Source organism: Phascolarctos cinereus, unplaced genomic scaffold, assembly GCF_003287225.1.
Source record: "Phascolarctos cinereus isolate Bilbo 61053 unplaced genomic scaffold, phaCin_HiC Scaffold_8;HRSCAF=390, whole genome shotgun sequence".
Classification (NCBI taxonomy): Eukaryota; Metazoa; Chordata; class Mammalia; order Diprotodontia; family Phascolarctidae; genus Phascolarctos; species Phascolarctos cinereus.
The window spans coordinates 77,181,930-77,207,585 of NW_027556291.1; the positions used below are offsets into that span (position 1 = coordinate 77,181,930).

At 38.7% G+C, this 25,656-nt stretch overlaps 1 pseudogene; it reads right to left on the bottom strand.

The window, feature by feature from the left end:
• Window positions 1-24,534: 24,534 nt before the first annotated feature.
• Window positions 24,535-25,074, bottom strand: LOC110203487 (protein RER1 pseudogene; annotated as a pseudogene).
• Window positions 25,075-25,656: the final 582 nt, after the last annotated feature.

Genomic DNA, 25,656 nt, shown 5'->3' on the forward strand with positions numbered 1-25,656 from the left:
AGTCAGATTTTCTGTTCAGCTCTGGTCTTTTCATCAAGAATGCTTGAAAGTCCTCTATTTCACTGAATGTCCATTTCCCCCCCAAAGGATTATGCTCCATGCTCATAATTTCTTATAGCACAATAGTATTCTGTCACAATCATATACCACAGCTTATTCAGCCATTCTCCAATTGATGGGCATCCCCTCAATTTCCATTTTTTGCCACCACTAAAAGAGCTGCTATAAATATTTTTGACAAAGAGGTCCTTTTCTCTTTTATCTCTTTGGGATAGTGTTATTTCCAAGTCAAACAGTTTTATAGCTCTTTGGGCATAGTTCCAAATTGCTCTTCAGAATGTTTAGATGAGTTTACAATTCAACCAACAGGCATTAGTGTCCCAATTTTCCCATGTCTCTTCCAACATTTATAATTTTCCTTTTCTGTTATATTAGTCAATCTGATAGGTATGGAATGGCACCTCAGGGTTGTTTTAATTTTCATTTCTCTAATCAATAGTGATTTCAAGCATTTTTTCATATGACTATAGATAGATTTGATTTCTTATTTTGAAAACTTACTACTTATATTCTTTGGTCATTTATCAATTGGAGAATGATTCATATTCTTATAAATTTGACTGAGTTCTCTATATATTTGAGAAATGAACACTTTATCAGAGAAACTTGCTATAAAATTCTGCCCCTCCACCCCCTAGTTTCCTGCTTTCTTTTAATCTTGACTGGATTGGTTTTGTTTGTGCAAAACTTTTAAATTTAATGTAGTCAAAATTACTCATTTTACTTCTTGTGGTCTTCTCTATCTCTTGTTTGGTTCTAAATTCTTCCCCTATCTACAGAACTGACAGATAAACTTTTTCATGCACCCTTAATTTATGATATCACCTTTATGTCTAAATCATGTACCTATTTCAACCTTATCTTGGTATATGGTGTGAGATGTTGGTCTATACCTACTTTCTGCCAAACTGCTTTCCAGTTTCCCCAGCAATTTTTGTAAGTTCTTGTCCCAAAAGCTTAGATGTTTGGATTTATCAAACATTAGATCACTGTGGTCATTTGCTGCAATGTATTGTGTACATAATTTATTCCACTGATCCACCACCCTATTTCTTAGCCAGTACCAGATTGTTTTCATGATTACTGCTTCAAAATACAGTTTGAGATCTAGTATGACTAGACCACCTTCCTTCATATTTTTCATTGATTCCCTTGATATTCTTGATCTTTTGTTTTTCTGGATGAATTGTGTAATTGTTTTTTCTAGCTCCATAAAATAATTTTTGGTAGTTTGATTGGCATGGCACTGAATAAATAAATTAATTTAGGTAGAATTGTCATTTTTATTATATTGGCTTAACCTACCCATGAGAAATGAATATTTCTCCAATTGTTTAGACCTGACTTTAGTTGTGTGAAAAGTATTCCAATTATAATTGTGTTCATATAGTTCCTGAGTTTGTCTTGACAAGTTGACTCCCAAGTATTTTGTATTATCTGAAGTTATTTTAAATGGAAGTTCTCTATCTCTTGTTGCTGAACTTTGTAATATATAGAAGTGCTTACAATTTATGTAGGCTTATTTCATATTCTACAATGTTGCTAAAGTAAAGTTACATAATCTTATAAAGAAATGATCAATGTGTACTTCCCTGGAAAGTGCACTAACAAGGTAAGTGAACTTATCCACAGCGTTCAAAACTTCTCCATTTACTGTAACCAATGGTTCTGTGTATGGATGGGGTGGTGGTGGCTGATATCTTCTTGGTGTTTTCTGTGTTCTCTTGGTGCTAATTGTTAGGTCAAGTTGCATCTCAGCTTCAGAGGCTGCATTGAGTGTACAATCATCTGCAAACAGAAAATTATGCACTAACACTCCCTCCACTTTGGTCTTGGTTTGTAGTCTTTTCAAGTTGAAGAATTTATCATTAGTGTGATAGCTGACTTTGATGCCATGTTCATCCTGATTGAAAGCATTTGACAACATGGCTGAAAACATCATGCTAAAAAGCATGGGAGCAAGCACACAGCCTTGTTTCACTCCACTGATGACTGGGAAAGCACGAGAGCATTGTCCATTATCCAGAACCTGGGCATGCATGCTGTCATGAAACTGACGTACAATGCTAATGAACTTCTCTGGGCAATCAGATTTTGACATAATTTTCCATAAGCCCCTCATGACTGATAGTATCAAAGGCCTTGGTCAGATCTACAAATGTTGTATACAGACCTCTGTTCTGCTCCTGGCATTTCTCCTGGAGTTGTCAGGCAGCAAACATCATAACAACCATTCCTCAGTCCTTTCTGAAGCCACACTGGCTCTCAGGTAGATGACCCTCTTCCAGGTGAAGGATCAGCCTATTAAGGAGGACTCTGGCAAGAATCTTGCCAGCAATGACTAAGAGAGAGACACACCCCCTGTGATTGTCACAGGACAATCTATTTCCTTTACCTTTATAGAGATGGACAATGGAGGCATCCTCGAACTCCTGGAGGATAACCTCCTCTTGCCATATAACCTGGAATATTTCAGTCAGCTTTTGTATGAGCAATGGACCCCTACTTTGTAAATCTCAGCTGGAAAAGAATCAGTACCAAGTGCTTTGCCACAATACAAGGGCCTAACGGCATTTAAAACCTCTTCTTCAGTTGGAACTTCAGCTAGGGAAGTATTGACTTCAACTGAGGTAAATGGTCAATGTCTTCAGCATTGATTGATGGTGGTCTGTTGAGCCCATTTCTCTAGGATCATGTCCTTATCACTAATCAATGTGGCTCCATCAGCACTGAGTAGTTGAGATGCACCATAGGTTTTTGGCCCATAAATAACCAGGGAATCATAAAATCACTTTGGATTGTTACTATCAACATAAAACTGAATTTCATCTGCCTTCTTACAAAGCCAAGAATATTGCATCTCTCTAAGCTTTGTTTGTACTTTACTTTTGATGAAATTAAATGCCGCGTTCTTAGAGATGGATGAACTATCCTGCTGGTAAACCTTATGGAGTTCTCATTTTTCATTTAGCAACTTCTGAATTTCCCTATCATTTTCATCAAAGGTCACACAGACAGTATGTGTTAGAGGCAAGACTTGAACTTAGACCTTCTTGGTTTTAAAACTGGATCTCTATTCATTACCTTTCTATGTATGCTCTGTCCCCACTCTCTCAGAGCTAGGCCTAATATACTTCTGCTCTGAGTTCTAGGGTACTCTAAGTAGTTTATGGGATTTCTCTGTCCTCTGTCATCAGCACAAGACTCTACCAGCCATGCTCCCCCCCATCTGTTAGGGATCCCAAAACTAGCACCCCAGTTCTATTTGACTAATACTAGGTAGCTTTTATAAAGGGGTATTTGCTACTTCAGAGGTAGCAAGAAGAAACATACAAACATTTCCTCTTCTCCAAGACTTTAGAGCTCAGCACTCTCACTTTCACAATCTCATTCTCTGGGGAAATGGACTCAAAACTTAGCTTAATTTGTATATGGCATTGGTTCCACCAAGTTCGTATCCAAAGGCAGCTTTGCTTCCAGAGTGATTCCTTCTATTACACTGGTGTCCAGAAGGTCACTCCCAAATTTTTCCTATGCTGACTGCAAAATCCAACCTGAGGCAACTAAGATTGTAATTATCTATCTAAAGATCTAAAGACAGGTGATAGGTAGATGATAGAGAGATGGATAGATAGATAAATAGAAGGAAGTAACACTTATTAAGCACTTACTATGTGACAAGCACTTTACTAAGCACTGAGGATACAAATACATGCAAGAAAGGTGGTCCTTGCCCTCAAGGAGTTTATATTCTAATATGGGGAAGAAATAAAGAGAAACTTGAGTGAGGGAGGTTTTAATGTGGTGACATGGTTTAGAAATTGTGGCCAGAAAGTGACATGGAAACTTGGATCAAGATAAGGAAAAAGCTTACACGTGAGAACCCAAGGTAGATTCAGGAGCAAAATATTTGTTTTTTAGATCTGTCTTTATTTGTGAGAAAATTATTTTGTATTTTATTTTTCCCCAATTACAAGTAAAAACAATCTTTAGCATTTTTTAAAATTTTGAGTTCCAAATTCTCTCCCCCCAGTTGAAAAGGCAAACAATTTGATATGTTATGTGTGTGTGTAGTCATGCAGAACATGTTTCCATATTATTCATGTTATGAAAGAAAATATAGACTAAAAGAACAAAGAAAAATAAAGTAAAAAAAAATATGCTTCAATCTATATTCAGACTCCACCAGTTCTTTTTCTGGGAATGGATAGTCCTTCAGAATTGTCTTGGATCATTGTATTGCTAGGAATAGCTAAGTCATTCACAATTGATCATTGTAAAATATTGTTACTGTGTACAATATTCTTTTGGTTCTGCTCATTTCACTTTGTATCAGGCTAATGTAAGTTTTTCCAGATTTTCCTGAGAGGATCCTGCTAGTCATTTCCCATTACAATTTTATACAAATTGCTCAGTTATTTCCCAATTGATGAGCATCCCCTCAATTTCCAATTCCTTGCCAGGAGAAAAGAACTGCTATAATAGTTTTGCACACATAGGTCCTTTTCCATTTCTTTTAAATCTTTTTAGGATACAGTAGTGGTACTTGCTGGGTCAAAGCTGTATGCATGGTTTTATAACTCTTTGCACTCAGAATGGTTGAAATCAGTTCATAACTCCACCAGTGCCTCAATTTTCCCATATCCTCTCCAATATTTGTCATTTTCCTTTTCTGTCATATTAATTAATCTGATAGGTGAGAGGTGATACCTCAGAATTGTTTTAGATTACATTTCTGCAATCAAAATCATTTAGAGTATTTTTTTTTCTCATGGCTAGAGATAGTTTTGATTACTTCATCTGAATACTGCCTATTCATACCTTTTGACCATTTATCAATTGGAAAATGGCTCTTATTTTTACAAATTTGTCTCAACTCTATATATTTGAGAAATGAGATCTTTATCAGACACTTGCTGCAGAATTTTTTTCGCCGTTATGATTGCTGTTTTCCCTCCATCCTATTTTCCCTCTGTTTATTCTACTCTCCCTCTCTTTTCACACTGTCTTTCCTCGAAAATGTTTTGCTTCTGACTAGTGCTAGCCCCAATCTGCCCTCCTTCTATCAGCTCCCCTCCATTTTTTATGCCTTTCCTCTTCTACTTTACTGTAGGATAGGTGGGATATACCCAAGTAAGTGTGTATGTTATTCCTTCTTGAGCCAATTCTGATGAGAGTAAGGTTCAAGTATTTCCCACTACCTTCCTTATCTTCCCTTCCACTGTAAAAGCTTTCATGCCTCTTTTTTTTGGGGGGGGGGCTAGGCAATGGGGTTAAGTGACTTGCCCAGCGTCATACAGCTAGGAAGTGTTATGTGTCTGAGGCCAGATTTGAACTCAAGTCCTTTTGAATCCAGGGCTGGTGCTGTATCCAGTGTGACAATTAGCTGCCCCCATACCTCTTTTAAGTAAGATAATTTACCCCATTCTACTTCTCCCTTTCTCTCAGTGCATTCCTCTTTCTCATTACTTAATTTTATTTTTTAGATATCATTCCACCATATTCAACTCATACCTGTGCCTTCTGTCTATGTATAATCTGTCTAACTACCCTAATAATGAGAAAGGTTTTATGAGTTACAAATATCATCTTCCTATGTAAGAGTGTAAACAGTTTAAACTTCTTGAGTTCCTTATGATTTCACTTTCCTGTTTGCCTTTTTATGCTTCTCTTGAATCTTCTATTTCCAAGTCAAATTTTCTACTCAGCTCCATTTTTTTTTAATCAGGAATGCTTGAAAGTCCTCTATTTCATTGAATATCCATTTCCCCCCTAAAGGATTATACTCAGTTTTACTGCGTAGGTGATTCTTGGTTGTAATCCTAGCTCCTTTGCCCTCTGGAATATCATATTCCAAGCCCTGCAATCTCCTTCTGACCATTTGTCCAACTCTGTGGATCTGTGGGCTCTGTGGGCTCTGCGGGCTGAGAGGTCTAGAAGCAGCCACTGCTGTTGCTGATTCAGTTGCTCCCAAGGCCTGCTTTGGGTCTGCTGTGGCCAGGTCTGCAGTGGCTTGGCCTGCACTGGACTGTGCTTCACTCTCACCTGGGTGGGCCAGAACTTTTAAGCTCACCTTCTAAGCTGTCTTGGGCTTTTCTCCACCATCTTGGCTCTGTCCCAGTGGATTATCTTTACAAAAATAAAGCTAATTACTCTTGCAAAAGCTTGACATCTGTAGTTCCTCACTCATTTCTTACTATAGTTGATTGCAAAACATACAATATATTTCAATTACAGAAAGGGCCACATTTTTATCTAATGTTTATTGACTTGCATTTTGGCCTAACATCAGTTGAGTTCCTTCAATTGAGAATCAATATAATTTTCCCACATTATATCATTTTCATTTTTTAAAATCTATCAATTATTTTGAAAAATTCTCTCTATGTGGCATTGCTATCAATAGCTTGTCTGAAGCAACAAATCATCCTTAACATTAGTTTCAACCGCATGTTGAACTGAATTATGGGTAATGTGACATTTTTGAGCCTGCAATTAAATGAACCCTGCATTACATCATATGCTGGTTGGGGCCTTGATGTGGTTTCTTTCTTTCATTGCTGATTTTCTTGTTTTTAAAAAAATTGACAGATTTTTAAAAAAAAGTGTTACTTCTATCTCTGAATATATCCCTTTCTTTTCTCTTCTCAGAAAGCTATCCACTATTCCAAATAAAAAGACGAAAAAGAAAAAATGTTCAACAAAATGCAACATTAGCTAATTCTGACCGTATCATGATTCACATTAGTTTTGCAATTTAGCAAAGAAGGGAAGAAATGTACAGTCTTTGATCTTTTCTCTGGAAACAAAATCAGGCCATTAAAATTGCTTTGTTTTAGGTTTTTTCTTTTTTGTTCCTTCTATTTACATTGTAGTAGTCATGCATATTGCTTTCCTGGTTCTGCTTATTTCACATTAGTTCAGCTCATATAAGTCTTCCTATGCTTCTCTGAATTCTTCATATTTATCATTTTAATGGTCCAGTAATATTCTGTTATGTTTGTTTTTCAAGTCACTCCCCAATTGATGGGCATTGTTTTATTCACTATATTTTCATTCCCAGTGCCTTGCACATAGTAGGTACTTACTAAATATTTGTTGATTGATTGAATGATTGATGGATAAACATCTACTTTCTTTTTCTTTGCTATTACAAAAAGGGCTACTATGAATGTTTTGGTACATATAGCACCTTTCTTTCTGTCTTTGATTTCCTTAGGGTATATGCCTTGTTAGAACTGTCATCTCTTAGTCAAGGGGCATAGGAAATTTATTAACTTTTTCATAATTTCATAAAAAATTCATAAATTTCATAATTTCAGAAAAAAGACTCATAATTAGTCTTTTTTAGAATAATCCAAAATTAGTTTCTGGAATGGTTTGATCAATTCAGAACTCCACCAACAATGTCTTAGTGTCCCTATTTTCTAATAGCTCTTCATCATTCTATATGTCATTCCAAAGGGAAGAGAAATATATGATTGTGACCAGTAGTCTATGTAGGTGTATATGCCTGTATAGCCCATCTCTGCCTCTTTCTTCTTTTTTCATAAAAAAACCCCAGTAATATAAGTTCCAATAGGTAGTCTGACTTTCTGGAAGAATTATACACTGTTATCAGACTTGAATCCCCAGGTATCCAAGTGAGCCTTTGAAGATCATTCAAGAATTTTCCTGAAATACTATTCAAAAACAATTTGCTAAATCCCCATGTAAGTTTGCTTGATGATGGGGAAAAAAAGGAGTGATTTAAAGGCTAAATGGATCCCTTTGCCAATTAACTTCAAAAGCTGCTTTCATCATACCACCCCATCTCCTAGTACCTCTTTTCCTTTGATTCTTTTTTTTTTTTTAACTTTGGTTTGGAAGGCAGGAAAAAAAAACACTGGGCTCCTCCTTTCCCTCTAGCTTTGAATATTTTCCCACTTAATGAAAGCAGCAAATTTCTGGCTTTCTAGGAATAAATGCAGAGCTCGGGTGGTGAAACAGGTGCAGTAGAGTGGAAAGAGCCCAGAAAATAACCTAGTGTGCTGTTAGAATACTGATCCATACAGTAGCAAGCTATGACTTCAGACAACAGAACACAAAGCAAGTCTCCCTTCTCATGGTGGGAGTGATGGACTGAAGTAGTGCTGAATGAGGCATATATTTATCAGACAAGTCAAGATTGCTGATTTGTTTTGTTTAATTGTACTTATTTCTTGGGGTAACTAGGTGGCATTGTGGATAGAGTGTCAGACCTGGAGTCATGAAGATTCACTTTCCTGAGTTCAAATCTGACTTCAAACACTTACTAGCTGTGTCACCCTGGGTAAGTCGTTCGACTCCGTTTGCCTCAGTTTCTTCATTGTTAAAATGAGCTGGAGAAGGAAATGGCAAGCCATCTTTGCCAAGAAAACCCAAAATGGGGTCATAAAGAGTCAGATACAAATGAAATTACTGAACAATAAACTTATTTGTTATAGGAGAGGGTTCTGTTAGGGAGGGAGGAAAAGGCAGGAGCCAAGGTAGCATTGAGTAGTAATTGAAAAAAAAATTTTAAGGTATTTATAAAACATAGAAATGGCAACATCAGGATTCAAACCTAGATCCTCATTTTTTAGATCCAGTGCCCTGCTATTGGACCACATTCCTTTGTACACACTTTGGATACTTTGAAACCAGGCTTTGTGCATGCACAGATTACCTAGCATGGAGGCACCCACATTGGAGAGGCCAGGGAATAGCTTCTGGAAGAAGACATTCTATGCTCCCCTACCATGGATGGAAGAACAACCATTGCCTAAGTAGTTGGAGAGGCTGTGTCTCTAAAGTGACCAGTCTAGGACATTCTTGCCCTCTTTCTTGCATTGTCCAGAGGGTAAAGTCTTGTTCATCCAAAAATGGGCACCATGAACTCCTCTCCCCTCCTCTCCTCTTCTCTTCTCTCCTCCTACATTTCTTCTCCTCCTCTTCCTTTCCCTCCCCTCTCCTACATCTCCTCCTCTCCCTTCCTTTCCTCCCCTCTTCTTCTCTCCTCCTATATTTCCTCCCTTCCCTGCCCATTTCCTCTCCTTCTGTCCCCTATTATCTCCCCTCCTCCCTTCTGGATCTCTTCCTGTCTTGAGAGCTGGGAGCTCTTTGTGTTTTTGCCCCTTTGCCTTTCTGATGTATTTGTTTCACGTGAGCTTCTTCTTCCCAAGCCCAGCCTTCATGATTTTCCTTTGTCTTGATTTCTAATTGCAAAATGTCAAGATGGCTGGAGAGAAGAGGTGGAAATCTGTTTAGGGAAACTCTCCACAAATTTGTGAGCATCCTGAACTCATCATATACATACATACACACACATACATATATACACATATACATATATAAACATACACACAAACATACATGAGGGGGGAGAGAGAGAGAGATCTTATAGATAAGAAAATTGAGGCTCAGACAGCCTCCTCACCCAAGGCTACATGGCTAGTTAGGAGCAGTCAGCCTACACAAACATTTATTCTTCATCTACCATATTCAAAATATCATTCAAATTGCTATAACAACAATAGCAGCAGTAATGTTAGTGGAAATAAATGAGTTCAAGTGATGGGGTATGGGCCCAAGACAAGATCTTTGCCCCTCACTCCAAAAAGAATTTGGGTCCCATTTGTCTACAGGCCCCAGAAAACCCTTAAACTTTCTTTGAACTCACTTATCTGATCAAGGAAGTCTAGCAGTCTCCTTATTAATATTCCCATCAACTGGCCTTATGGCCTAGGCCCTATCTCCCTTTGATATTTCCCATCTTTGATCTTAATCGGATCCCATTCCACCTCTTCCTTTTTGGTTCCTTATTACTATGGTGAAACCTAGCCCTCCATTTTCTATTCCCAGATGACCCTATTCAACCTCCCAGACAATCCCATCGGGATTCTCCCTAAACTCCTTCCTCAGTCACCCCCAGCTTCAGGATCCTCCTCCCAGATTACTTGGCTGTATGATCCATCCTGGCCCCCATTTAAATGCTGAGATTTCCTCATGCCTGCTCGTCCTTATGGTTGGCATCACTAATGTTCAGATTCTGTAAGAGTCTGGCCTATGTGATTCATCTCTAATAAAACTTTGTCTTTGGCTGAAAGAAGACTTGGGTCAAATTTGTGAGAGATGATCTCTCAGAAGTGAAGCCTCCTCAGGGGGTCAATGGTTCTTGTTAATATTTCTTGATTGAAACCCTCCCCCACTCAGACCCTGTTTACCTGAACTGCTTGTCCTTGCAAAACATCCCTCCTTTTCCTGCCTCTGGGCAAACTTGTGTAACTTTACTATTAGGTTTACTAAATAAGGACATGTATGTTTGGATTGGCTATACCTTGTTTCCTTGTCCTTTGTCTTTGGGAAAGATTTTTCATGCCTAGAATATAAGCCCACCTCCCAGCTAATGGGATAGGAAGATTTTTCACACCTAGAATGTAATCCCGCCTCCCAGCCAATGGGAACAAGGGATAGTGGTGGGTGGAGGTTTGTTTGCATTAGGGTATATAATCTCATTTCCCTTTCTGTGCCTCGCCTCTCTCCTACTGGGAGCCTACCAGAGGAGCAGACGCTCCTTCTCTCGAAATTGTAAGGAGCCTCCACTCCAGTTTTGGTAAGGTCTTGAAGAGAGAATCTCGAGGAAGCAAAGGCAAAAAGGCAAGGCAGCAACGAAATTGTGTGAAATTGGCCGTAGCAATTAGGGTGCAGGAACGCCAAGGTGCAGGGGCATCGGATCAGTCACGTAAGTTGTACTCATATAGCCCCAAAGGTAAGCAGCTCTCATGTCCCTTTACTCATGGGTCTCTGACCTGGAGGGAAGATAGCAACCCTCATCAAATTCGCTAATTGCTGAGTCTTTGACTCAGGGCTGGAGGCGACTCTGCCCAACTAAATTCTGGGGACATTGAGGGAGCACTCAGGTGACTGTGGGGAGAGGGTGACCTCTTCTGTTGGACTAATTGTTGAGTCTCTGACTTGGGGATGAGAGCGATTTTTCCTATCAAATTTGTGTGTTGCTCATAAGCATGGGCTAAAGTAGTAAATCAGAAGCTGACATTTGATATTCTGGAAGATAGTCCTTCAGGCAGTTGACTCCAGAATTGGAATGAGTCATAAAGGGAAAGATGAGATATAAAGGGAAGATAAAAAAGAGAAAATGATTCTACAGCAATTTGTTGTATATCTATTTTGTGTTCCTGTTTGTGTCTGTGGTGTGAGTGAGTGAGTATCCTGTGTAATTTGATGTGAAAGTAAAAAGATTTGGAAACTCTTGAAGAGGTGTTGGCAAATATTCTCTTCCTGTCTTCTGCATTCCAACTTTGGCCAAGTTGTTGAATGTAGAAGAGAAAAAGATAAGGAGGAAAGGAGGGTGAATCTTTCCCCCTCAGATGAAAGGGAGGCAGGCTAAATAAGCCTTTAGCCATTTCCTGCCTTACCTAAAAGAGAAGTTTTTGTGTACCAGAACACAAACAAAGGTAATTTATGGTCAGCCAAGGGTTGTGCTGAGGGCAGACACTAAAAATGTTAACAACTCTTCCTTAATTAGGTGTGACCAGTTGGAAATGCATTCGACATGGAGCCACTTGATTGGTAATGTGTATGTTTCAAGTTTTAAACATCTAGTATTGCTTCAAATTGGCAAACTTTTGCATTGTTATGTCAAGTAGCTTTTCATAACTTGAATGTTAAAGTTGTAAAAGCAGTTTGGGAAGAGAGATGGGGAGAAGGAGAGCCCTATTCAATTATCTCCCTTCAGATTTGCAAAAGAAAGCTGTGTAGTAGTCTTGGTGAGTGTAATTTGGATGGGGGTCTTAAGTTCCCCACCCTTGGATGGGAATAGTTTTAGATAGTTTAAGTAGAAGGGTGAAAAAATAAATTATTTTAGCTTAATTTGAGAACCAATAAAGTGATAGAGGGTTACGCCCTGTTCAAATTGCTGAAGCCTGAGATTTTCAGGAGGAAGTTTCCATCTGATAAGCCTCTAAGAAGCAGAGGGGACTTTTTCTTAATTCCCTTAAGGAAGTAGGAAAGAAGGAGGATTTAGAGAAGGAATTGTCACCATGTGTCTTTTTAAGGGAATATATAAATTTGTGGAAGATATTTCCCTTTAAAGGGCCAAGAATATTGGATTTAAAACAAAAAATATAAATATGTTTTTTATTTATCATTAATGATTATAAATTTGGATCTGATTGGATTTAAGTTTATGGTTAAAAAATGGTTGTTATGAGATGTGGCATTATTAGTTAATGTAATTGTTGGAACCACTAAGGATAATAAGATTGATAATTTCTATATGTGATAATCTGGAAATGCAATTGATGTTATCTGAAGCTTATTGTTTAAGTTGACTGTATTTCTAAATTGTATTGTATTTCTAAAACTCTTATATTGTAAAATTTGAGGGACCATTATGAGGTAGAAATGGTGTTAAGTTGACTCTTGAATGGGTCTTTTAGTGATAAAGATGAGATAATCTGAAACTTAAATACCTAGTGAGGTATACTTGATTATAAGACTATGATAGGAGATTTTTGTTTAAAATCTTGACTATTATAAAAATATATGGTAGTTTAAAGTTATAGTTTCAACATATTAATGATGAGATGAATGATTCTCTGGTCAAAGTGATTGGGAGTGCATTCATCTAAATTGATAATGGGTTATTTCAAAGTTTATTACAGTTTTGGAAATAATTTTATAATGTATGCCCTGTGATACAAACATATTTTATTGTGAATAACTTATTGATATGTACTGATTTGGAATTAATGAGGTATTCTCTCATATATCAGGGCTTCAATTAGAAAAAAAAAAGCCAGTCCATAGGGGTGGGAGTGGCCCCAGGAGACTGTTGGGCCTGGAGAAGGGGTCCAGAAAGAAAGAAAGATTTTTTATTGGGTCTGTTTTAAGTTTTTACTATACTTCTTACACATTTCTGAATTTTCTTATGTGTTGTAATCTGGTAAGCAATTATATTAGTTATGTTACTGGAAGGGCAATTTCTTTTGTAATCTAGAGTTTTGTTAAATTAATTGTGTCTTCAGAGAAAAGAGAAAAAAGAATGAATCAGAGTTGTTGGGGCATTCTGTACGGTCCTGTTTTGTAACATTTCCTTTAAGAAATGAGAACTTCCAAGTTTTGTCTATGTTTAAAGGGAAGTTTTAGCTGGGATTATCTGTTTTTCACTTATGGAGTTTAAAATTGTTAACTAAGCTATTTGGAGTTATTGTTTAAGTCAAACACTAGTAAAAGTATTTTGTGTGTGAGAACAAACTTGGTAATTATGCAAAAAAAAAAAAGGAAGGAGAGGTTTTGTGAAATCTCATAATTATCATACAGACACCTTTTGACCACAGAATTTAGGTAACTTGGAATTTTATGGTAATTAGGGGATCATAAGCTGTTTTGAGAAAGGGAGATACTTTTATATATGTGTGTGTGTATATATATATATATATATGTCTATGTGTGTGTGTATATATATATATATATATATATATATATATATATATATATATATGTCTATGTGTGTGTATATATATGTGTGTGTGTGTGTATACATATATATATAGGCACAGCCTGTAGAAATTCTAGAGGTAGATGGGGTGGATGAGACAGCCCCTTCTCTGGGATCCCTGTCCATCCCCCTTAGTTTTGTAAACTTGCCAAAGAGCTTGTTTGGATCATGGAGTCCCTAAACAAGAAACTTGGCCTGCTGAGAATTTGCAAGAAATGACTTCTAATGTTTGGCTTTTACACCAGAACAAGTTTAAATTTGAGAAGGAAAGATGTAAAGTGAGATCTCTTATGTATGAGTCCTGGTAAATCTATGTTGCTTATTGCAACTCCATGAGAGTAAAATTAACTGTATCTGGCTTTAAGTGAAACTTGCTGCTTGAGGTAAAAGGCTCTTGGGACTATAATTTTGTTTTGAGTTTGAATTTAGGTATAGTTGTATGCATTAAATCAGTATCTGAAAGAAATGCCACAAGAACAGGTGGAGGTCTACACATTGGGAATGTGATTCATTTGGGAAAAGGCCGAGGGGACTATCTTAGCTTCAATCTAGGATGGGATCCTCCTGGCTCAGTTTCCCCACTGTATTCCTTTGGAAAGGAATGTTTTCTATCTGACTGTTCCTGAGTCTGGCTATGAGGAGAAACAGATACTTCATGATTGGAGAACTGTGACTCTATCTGAATTTAAACAGAGCTAAGGATGTTTTATCCTGTCATATTTGATATGTCATATGTCCCTGCTCTTTTTCCTTCTATAGTAAGTTTCTACGATCAGAGCAAGTAGTCAGTACAAGATATGAGACAAGAGCAGAAATGCATGCAAGCTATTAAGGGCTCACTTTGGAGATGTTTTTAGGCAATGTGAGATTATAGTCATATCTTAAATTGATTATTGGAACTTGCTAGGACTAATGACTGATTGTTTACAGGAAATTGGGGAAAATATTGTTTCCTTACTATAAGTTTCTAATCTCTTAGTGGAAAGTTTCTATAATCAGAAGGTTTTGTAAGTACAGTAACAAATTTACTAAAATAAATGATTATGGAACATCTTAGGTTACTATAGAACTGGGACTAGTGTTCCTATGTGTGTTCCAGTATGAGTTAGGGTTCTTTAATTCTTGGTAATGGTATGGAGACAATCAGGGGCTTGTGAGAATGTTATTTTGTTATTTGGTTAGTATCATACTTGTCTAAAGTTTTGTTACAGTTCATAATGTTAAAAGAAGAACGGGTTGTGGTTTATTTTGTAAATGCCATCAAAGAAACATGGCATGTCTAAAAGTTTAAGATCTTATATGTACAGTGTTAAAATTGATTGTTTAATATATTTATGTATGTACTGGAGCCTGTTATTAATCCCTTAGTGAAATCTCATCCTCCTGGTGAGGAAATTAATAATGGATTGATGTAAAGTATAAGACACTGGATTCTGATGTGAATTTCTTAAACATGACAATTAGCCATGGTTCCAATTTTGAGTTTGTAAAAGTGATCAGAGTTATAAGGACTAGAAATAATAATTTAAAATTGTGCTAAGGTCACTTTTGTAGAATGGACAGAAAGCTGGTTCCTACAAGAAGACAAGAAGAGGAAGATGCTGAGATGCTATGCTGGAGATGGCTGGAACAAATACCAAGGACCAGAGAACTTCATTGACGATATTCCCTGCCAGACAGCTGTCCAGTCTGAGACCACCCTGATGGTTATTAAGATTTAGTGAGGTGTGAGGAGGCTTCAAATTGTAAGAAATGAGAGGGGGAATTGTGAGAGATGATCTCTCAGAAGTGAACCCTCCTCAAGGGATCGATGGTTCTTGTTAATATTTCTTGATTGAAACCCTTCCCTGCTCAGACCCTGTTTTTCTAAATGCTTAGCAGAAAGAATAGTCCTGCCTCCAACCTGAACTGCTTGTCCTTGCAAAACATCCCTCCTTTTCCTGCCTCTGGGCAAACTTGTATAACTTTACTATTAGGTTTACTAAATAAGGACATGTATGTTTGGATTGGCTATACCCTGTTTCCTTGTTCTTTGTCTTTGGGAAAGATTTTTCACACCTAGAATGTAAGCCCACCTCCCAGCTAATGGGATAGGAAGATTTTTCGCACCTAGAATGTAAGCCTGCCTCCCAGCCAATGGGAACAAGGGATAGTGGTGGGTGGAGGTTTGTTTGCATTAGGGTATATAATCTCATTTCCCTTTCTGTGCCTCGCCTCTCTCCTACTGGGAGCCTACCAGAGGAGCAGATGCCCCTTCTCACGAGATTGTAATAAAAAGCAACCTTTGCTTCCACCTTCAGAAGTCTCTGAGTTTAATTGATTTAGAGTCACTGTCCCACACAAATTCATTCAGGCAGGTCCCACGTGTCATGATTTCGGGGTGCCAGCGCCCTTACCCTCTACACCTCAACACAAATACAGGAGAGGGCATTTGGTTCTAAAGTGGTCAATTGAGGTTTAGGAATCCCATTATCCAGTGAGAGTTCATAGGCTTTGGAAAGAACATTAGAGACCAGAACAATTCCCTAATTTTGTAGATAAGGAAATGAGACTTAGAGGTTAAAAATGACTGGCCCAATGTGACACAGGTGGTAACAGGGCCAAAACTTGAACCTAGGTCCTCTTCCTCCAAATTTAGTACTCTTTCCCATTGTATTACAATTGCAAAGATCTTTATAAATGCTATAGTTGAACCTTGTTTTACAAAGAGGAAATAATCTCAGAGAAGGAAAGAAAGTGACCTTCCAGTTCATGGCCTAGCCAGAATTAGGATCTACATTTCTTACTTCTCAGGTTTCATGGAGAAGGTGAGACTTGAGCTTGGGGCATCATGGGTGGCTCATGCAGGGTACAAAGGATGGGCCACCCATGCTGACAGCGAAACAAACTATAGAGGAGAGAATGAGCCCAGAATAATGCCACCTCCTATTTTTATAGTGTGAGAGCATTCCAAAGTACCTCCCCTTGGATTACCTCATTTTAATCCTCAAAAATACTCTGAGTAGTAGGACAGAAGAGAGTTTTTTTATCCCCATTTGAAAGATGAGGAAATTGAGTCCAACAGAACCAAAGTGACCTTGCCACAGCTGTCAGGGTCACATAGCCAGCCACCTAGCTAAGATTTAGGAGCTTCTGATGTGGTATGGGCCCAAGCTGAGACCTTTGCCCCTCACCCCAGAAAGAATTTGGGTCCCATTTGTCTATGGGCCCCAGAAAACCCTTAAACTTTCTTTGAGCTATCAAAGAAGTCTCAAAAAGTTGCTTGAGGCTATAATCCACTCAACTGGCCTTTCCTTACCTCTTATTCTTATTGCTGTGGATGAGGCTTTCCCTTATCCTAGGCCTTGTCTCCCTTTGATACTCTAATGAAGTCTTATCCAGACTCCATCCAACCTCCTCCTTCCATATCTTCTAGTTCTTTGTTACCTAATAAAGCCTAGCCCTCCATTGTCTATTTCCAGATGACCCCATTCAACCTCCCAGATGCTCCCATTGAGATTCTCCCTGCCCCTCCTCTGGTTGCCCCAAATTACTTAGCTGTATATAACAGTCATCCTGGCCCCCATTTAAACACTGAGATTTCCTCATGCCCTCTTGTCCTTACAGTTGTCACTAATGTTCAAATTCCTTAAGAGTCTGGTCTGTATGATTCATCTCTAATAAAGTCTTGTCTTTGGCTGAAAGAAGACTTGGGTCGAATTCATTCGGACAGCACCCACGTGTCGTGATTTTGGGGATCCAGCATCCTTAGCATCTATACCTCAACACTTCTACTTTTAAAGGAGGTCCCTTTTGACTCCTAGTCAATGGCTCTTTGCTCTGTATTATACTGCCTCCTCATGACCTAAGTACAAAAATTAGAAGGAAATCAGAGTTGCTATCAGAGATTTATTAAATCACTGGGACTAAGAAGGCTGAAAAGGCATGATGGTTTCTGTTGCCTTAGGGACAATGGGTGTACTTGGACTGTCTGGGCACAGTTTCTTATTGAAGGAAGGGATAGGAACAAGGTCAATGTGAAAAGACTGGCAAGCTTGTTCACCTACTTTTGAAGGTTCAGTAAAGTCTGGATAGCAGTCAGGATCTTTGGAAGGTGGAGCTTTGCAGGGTTTCACTGAAGGTTTTCTGATTGGCCAGTAATTTATGGAGAAGAGGTGGGTTAGATCATTGTATTTGCTTAAGAAAGACTTCCATTGAGTTGGAGGGCTTTGGGCAATCACAACCTTAGTTGCCTCAGGAACAAGAAAGAGTTTTGGAGAAGATTGAGTATTTGAGCACTCTGGAATAGGGACAAGGTCCAAATGGTAGGAGACTGGAGTTTCACTAACATTTGGCCTGGGTGTAGGTAGGTCAGATCTACAGGTGTTCTTCATGGAGTCTTGAGAGTGATCTTGGGCAAGAGTGGCCTTGGTGATACACCTTTGGAATATGAATGTGCAAGGTAGGAATGGAATGCTTGAAAAGGAATTCTGCTAGTTTTGTATATTGTTATATCTTGAGGTAAATGTTTCCAGCAAACATTCTTAGGGTTCATTGTCAACGTTATCTTAGGATGCAGTTGCTGAGTTGAAGGTACTGTTGACTAGAAGCTGCCTGTGCAAATAAGGCAGAAGCTGTTCTCTGCTGGATAAGTATGGTGTTGCCTTCCAAGAAGATTGGTGGTAACCTCTAATCCCATACTGGTTCAGTTTCAGAGGAGCAATTCATGAGATTGCAGTTGGTATCTTCAAAAAACACTGCAGGTCAAAAATGCTTTTGGCAAAGTTGTCTTTGTTTGCCTCTTCATCAAACTCTGTCAGTCAAAAAGCATTTGCTAAGTGCTTACTATATGAAAGGAACCTCGTTAAGTATTGGAGATAAAAAGAAAGGTAGGAAAATGGCCCATGCTCTGAAGGAATTCACATTTTAACGGAGGACCTCAGTCTCCTGAATTCAGTGCATTTACCTGTGTGTATGTGTGCATGTGTGTGCGTGTGTGTGTGTGTGTGTGTGTGTGTGTGTGTGTGTCTAGGTGTAGGTATAGGTGTGGGGGGGAGGGATGTAAGTGGGTTAAATACTCACCCCATGGCAAAGTTAATAACACTCATTAAGCATTTATTATTGTGTGTGCAGAGCAATGCATTAAGTGCTTACTGAGAAGATATAAGAATGAATACAAAGATGAAAGATGCCTTTGTGGAGCTCATAATCTAATGGACTGTACAACCCAGAAAAGAGGACAGTAAGTAACTTCTTAAATGCTCTTTCTCATACCTCATCCTCTGTGATGTCTGCATCATTTGACACTGCTGACCACCCTGAACTTCTGTCTATTACTGATTTTTACTATCTGCCCTCTTTTCTTCACTGGTACTTTGTCTTCCTACCTCCAAGTGAGAACTTTGTGAGTTGGTCATGGGTTGGATTACCACAGTTCCTTTCTCTCTCCTTTCTTCCTCCCTCCCTCACTTCCTTCCTTCCTTCCTTCCTTCCTTCCTTTCTTCCTTCCTTCCTTCCTTCTTTCCTCCTTTCTTTCCTTCCATCTGGAAGGGACATTATGGGTCATGTAGCCCAACACTTTCATTTTACAGATGAGGACACTGAGACTCAGAAGTTATGTGATTTCCCCAAGGCCACACCTAATAAGTGTCTGAAGCAGGATCTGAACCCATATATTTTATTCCAATCCAACTCTCTCTCCACTGCATTAGGCTGCCTCTGATCTCCTTACAGCCTTGGTTTTTTGCAAGACTACCAATCAGAAGATATCCCCATTTTGTTTCTGAACTCTCTTGCCATTCAGGGAACAGATAGATGATCCAGTGGATAGAGTGCTGGCCTTGAACTCAGGAAGACTCATCTTCCTGAGTTCAAATACAGTCTCAGATGCTTACTTGATTCCGGAGGAGAGAGTAAGGCAGCTTTGTACAGCTCTGCCGTACTTAAATCCAATTCACTCACAAGTCAATACATCACCCTCATGATGTCAATGGTCCTCTTCAAGAAGGAAGGAGGACCAACAACAATGGATATTTACTAACTTCGTGACCCTGGGAAGGTCACTTAACCCTGATTACCTCAGTTTCCTCATCTGTAAAATGAACTGGAGAAAGAAATAACAAACTGTTTCAGTATTTTTGTCAAGAAAACCCCAAATGGGGTCACCAAGAGCAGGACACAACTGAGACAACTGAAGAACAATACCAGGATAATATTTATGTCTTTGGTCCCTGAACAGAGAAGAAACAGCAGACAAGCTCCCTCCCAGCATAGGCCTGTAAGCTTTCTTCTGTCTCAGCCACATGTTCCCTGTAAAAATGAACTCCAGGGAAGTTCATCTTCTGAGCTCCCACCTCTGTTTTTCATCCCTTTCCCCATGTAGTGGTAGCTGCTGTTTCTTTTACCTCACCAGCCATTTAGTTTCATGAGCTCATCCTTCATCTATACTAAGGTGTTAGGGACTTAACATTTGACCTATATCAGAAGTATTGACATTTTTTTTTTAATATGAAAAAGGGCACTATTTAGGCTTTAAACAATACAGATCTAATGGATAAAATTCCAGATACTTTAGGATCTAAGTGGGGGGCAGATTTTGATGAAGGAGGGGCCTCCCTAGAGTTTCTTAAAGCACACACTTAGGTACCCTACCTCCTGTGCCTTTGTGTGGTCTTGATCTTCTTAAGACCAAGGACATCTGATTCCCACTGTACTTTGAATGAAGTTCATACTAAGATGGCTACAACTCCTCCAGTTTGCTTGAGCAGGCTCAATAAGAAGAAATGAAACACTCCAAGGGATAGATGTCATTCTTCTCCTCACTGTCCTTCATCACTGTCCCAAATACAAGAGTATTACCTTATTCTGATTTCTACTTAATTAGATTAGCCCATAAGCTAATCTGCCCAGTGTGGGGTCGGGGGGGGGGAGCCTCCTCCTTTTTTGGGGGGAGCATCCACTGTGACATCAGACAGAGGATAGTCCCACTCTCTCCTATTGGTCAAGGGGCCTCATGTGGGTCATTGTGTTGAAATTGTCAAGTGACCATATGTGGAATCACTTTATAATGTCATGTGATCATTTGCCTGCTAGGCTTCCAAGTAGTCTCCTTTGGGAGGCTGCAGACTTATTCCAGAGCTGTTCTTTTTGCTCAAAACATGTTCGGAGCTCCTCTTTGGGAATTATACTCATAGTCAGTTTATGGGCACATGGTCTTGTTCCTTTATAATTACATCTTGTTTTAAACTCCCAAACACATTCCTTAGCTTGATTACTCCCTCCCTTATTCACTGGACTTGGCTCAGAATTATTTCTGACCATTTAAAAAAATCATATCCACCCTCAAAAGACGAATATTTGCTGCCATTAAAGACCTCCAAGAAAATGTCATGTGGGCCAAATTACTTCACATCTCTGAGCTTCTTTGGCTGAAAATTTTTAGATTAAATAACCTTTAAGATATCTTCCAGCCTGAGCATTTATATTCTAATGGCCTTGGGTCAGATTAGACTGGGCTTTCTACATTGGATAAGCAGAAAGGGAGAGAGAAGTTGGGAATCTTGTAGCTCCCCAACGGTTGGAATGGGAGGAGTGTGGTTGTGTTGGAGACTAGCCCAGAAACAAGGAATTGTGGCATGCAACAGATCTCCCTACCCTCTAGTTAGCTGATCATACTTGCACTCTGTTAGTGCAAGGCCCCCTAGGCCCCCTAGGGAATGGGGCCTCTCCTTCGGAGACTACTGTTTTGCATTATGCTTCTCTCTACTCAGTGGTCTTCAAACTTTGGATTATGCACAGCAATTTTTTTTTTATATCAGTAAAAAAATTTTTGAGCATGCACCTCAAAATGCTTGTATTCATTTGTAAATCACATGTATGTCCCACATATATGTCTTATATACATTATAAAACACAGACAAAATAACATGCTAAAAGGATGAAATAAATATCTTTAATTGTATTTATTAATGGAAACTTTGACTCCCATTACTGGCCAAAATGCTTCTAATGAGAGCCATGGGACTGATTATGCTTCATTGTTTTTTACAATCTTGGCTTAGCACTTAGTGATGCTATCTTAGACATTAAAAAGATGCATCATCAAATATGTAGATTCAAATGAAAGAAATGCATCATGGGCTGTTGTCATGATATTCATTTTTCAATTACACCCACAAATTATGGAAAGGTTTTTGTTGAAATTTGGCTGACACATTTCCATCTTCCCTAATGTCAGTCACTCAATAAGCATATTTACTAAGCATCTTCCCATATGCCAGGCACTGTGCTAAATGCTGGGGATAAAAGGAGAAAGGCAAAAGATGGTCTCTGCTCACAAGGAGCTCATAGGGGAGACAACATGAAAAGCAATTATTACAAACAAAGTTACAAACAGGATCAGTCGGAGATAATTAATAGAAGGAAGGTACTAGCATTGAGGGGGATTAGGAAAGGGCTTCTAGCAGAAGATGAAATTTTAGCTAGGACTTCAAGGAAGCTAAGAGATGGAGATTAAGAGGAAGAGTGTTTGAGGTGGATAGCCAGTGTTCATCAATTGTTCTTTTTTTGGTTTATTTTTTAGGCAATTGGGGTTAAGTGACTTGCCCGGGGTCACACAGCCAGTAAGTGTCAAGTGTCTGAGGCTAGATTTGAACTCAGGTCCTCCTGACTCCAAGGCTGGAGCTCTATCCACTGTGCCACCTAGCTGCTCCACATAAATTGTTCTTGTAATCTGTTTGGGAGTTATTGCATGTTTATATTTTTGATAGACAAGTTCAAAATACACTGAAACTCCTTATCTGGAAGACTTTGAAATGGGTTAGAAAATTCTATTGTCAAAATGTTTAAAAATGTGTCAATATGAATTTTTGGAGATGACACACCTGATTTTCAAGTAAGAAAAGTTTACTTGTAAATATCTTGCTAATTGTGATGGCTTCGTGTATAATTCAACAACTATTTCAAGGACACAATATAAATTTTAGGCCTAGGGCCCTAATAGTGAATCTAAATCCATATTTCAAATAATCTGGATAATTTTGACCCCACCCCTCCAAATTCTTGTCACATCTGATTAGAATTGTTACTGTTATTTTTACCTCTCAATGTGGCTATTGGGAAGGTCATTACTGTTAGTAGGGCCCATTTTCTTGTTTTTTTTAGCGTTATTTATCTTTTCCTCAATCTACAGCTTCTTTTCAAGAATTTTTTAAAGCCACTTAATCATTTCATGAAGGTTAATTTAGTTAAAATTAGATTAATGCCTAACTCCTCTTAGCCAAGCACATATAAATTGCATTACATCATAATATACTGAAACATACACTGACCCAGTGAGGATGTCACTGCCAATCAAACTACTCTATGCTGTGGAACCCAAACTCTTCCCTGAGGATGCTGGAATACTTTCAATCCCATATTTGACACATGATCATTTAACATATAACTTGAGTGAGGGCTCCAGTGCCAAAGCTTGTTTTTTTGTCTTTTCTTGAGATGAAATGTAAGCATAAATGAAAGTAGTACTATTTTCTTCCTATACCCCTATTAGATTGTTTTGCATACCTTCCAGGATGTGTAAACCACACTTTGGGTACCACTCTTCTAATTAACTGACAAAGGAGAGACTTCACTTGCCTTAGATGCTAAAGAAGACACTTTGCTGAGGAGCTGGAGAAAAGGCAAGGGGCAGGGAGCAGCTAGGTGGCACAGTGGATAGAAAACTGGCCCTGGAGTCAGGAGGACCTGAGATCAAATCCAGTTTCAGACCAAACACTTGACGCTTACTAGCTGTGTGACCCTGGGCAAGTAACTTAACCCCAATTGCCTCAGGAAAAAAAAAAAGAAAGAAAGAAAGAAAGAAAGAAAGAAAGAAAGAAAGAAAGAAAGAAAGAAAGAAAGAAAGAAAGAAAGAAAGAAAGAAAGAAAGAAAGAAAGAAAGAAAGAAAGAAAGAAAAGGCAAGGAGGCAATCAAAGGCCAAAATTCTGGGAATAGGACCCTCTAGGTAAAGTTACATCAGGGTTCCCCAACCTTGAAAGTCAGAAAGAGAAGAAAGGGTCCCTGAACAAGATTGTCAGTCTTGTTCAACAATCAATCAATCAAGCATTATTTATTAAGCCCCTTCTTTATGACAGTGCTTAGCACAGTGCCTAGCACTTAGCAGGGAGTTAATAAATGTTTACTGATTGATTCATTGATTGATTTATTGAACTGTATTCTTACTTTGTTGCTAGATGGGGCTACTAGATGGAGGTGGAGACAAGAAAAAAACAAAGCTAAAACAATTGCTGCCTTTAAAGAGCATCCATTCAATGAGGGAAGATGACAGGTACACATAGGATCCTAAATTCAGGTCTGCAAGAGACCTCAGAGGGCTCTGTAATCCAATCCCTTCATTTCACAGATGAGGAAACTAAGGTCCAGGAGGTTAAATTACTGACCAAAAATTATATAGGTAGTACTTAGAAGGGGTGGGATTTGAACCCAAGCCCAACTATCAGCTCTTTCTGCTGTATATACAAAGTAAGGATATGGAAAATATATCCAAAATAAAGACAAGGTCATTTCGTTAGGAGGAGCCACTAGTAGTTGGGGTGTGGGGGGAGAGCATGCAGTAAAGGCCTCACTGAAGAGGTGTCCTTTGGGGTGAGAATTGACAGATATTAGGGATTCTAAGAGAGGATAAAGAAGGAGTATATTCCAGATATGGGGAATACCTTGTACAGAGATGGAGGATGAGATGCTGTGTGAGAAGCACAGCAAGACAGCCTTGTCTGAACAAGAGTGTATATGAAGGAGAATAAAGTTGCTCCCTGGGAGAAGGCAAAAACTATGGCAACCTCTGCAAAAAATTTTCTTAGTTCTCTCTTTTTTTTTAAATCAACTACTTTATACAAAGAAAAAAAAAAGCATTGTTACAAGGGCTCAAAACGATTTTTCTCAGATTATGTGGTGACTGAGTCAGTTCAGATTCTAACTAGCAAACATTCCTCTTCCCATGTGTGAACAGTATACACTTGTATTTTATCATATGCTTTATTTGCCTCTTTCATATAGGAAAGAATGACAAAGTACATCACAAGGATTGGCCAGAACACAGGGGCACTGAAATCATCAAAAAACGTACAAATCATAGCAATAAGAATGCCCTTGGTAGCAGAGTGCCAACGTTTAAATTCTGGAAGCCTTTGAACAGAAGGATGAAATTACTCATTTTGTTTTGTTGGTAGGAAAGGACCTTCATCTGAATCTTCCATTAAGGAGGGGCCTACCTTTGGTGAAAGAAAAGCGATGAAAAGATTGAGGTCATAGATTCCCAAGGCATATGTCATAACATATCAATCCTTTAATAGATAAACTTTAATCATGCAGATGAAACTTAGCCCCAAAGTTGCAACCCTTCACACAATTGTATAAGGAGTAGATTTGTCTAACAAAGATTGGTAAATCTGCCCAAGTCTTGTGAAAGGTCTAAACACCCATGAATAGAATCTCCAGTGCTGTCTCAATTGGACATTCTATTGCCCACTGAGCCACTGTGGCCAGGCCATGACTCCCTTCAGTATCTCAGGGCCACAGAAGAAGGAGGAAGAGGAGGAAGGGGAAGAAGAGGAGTGTTTCCCAGTTTTCCTTAATATTCATACCTTCTCTCTAATATCTCCATTTGTCATTTCTATTATTTTATTTGTACATTGTTGTTTGCATGTTGTCTCCTCCATTAGACTGTGATCTCCTTGAGAGCAAAAAGTGTTTTATTTTGCTTTTTTTTCCCCCTTTCTTTGTATCCCCAGTACTCAGCACAGTACCTGGCAGATATTGTTGCTCAGTCATGTCCAATTCTTTGTGACCCTATTTGGGGTTTTCTTGGTAGGGATATTGGAACAATTTGCCATTTCCTTCCCCAGCTCATTTTACAGATGAGAAAACTGAGGCAGACAGGGTTGGTGACTTGCCCAGAGTCACGCAGCTAATAAGTATCTGATGGCAGATTTGAATCCAGGAAGATCATTCTTCATGACTTCAGGCCTAGCACTCTATCCACTGTGCCACCTAAATGCACATAGCCTGGCAGATTTTGTTATTGTTCATTCATGCCTGA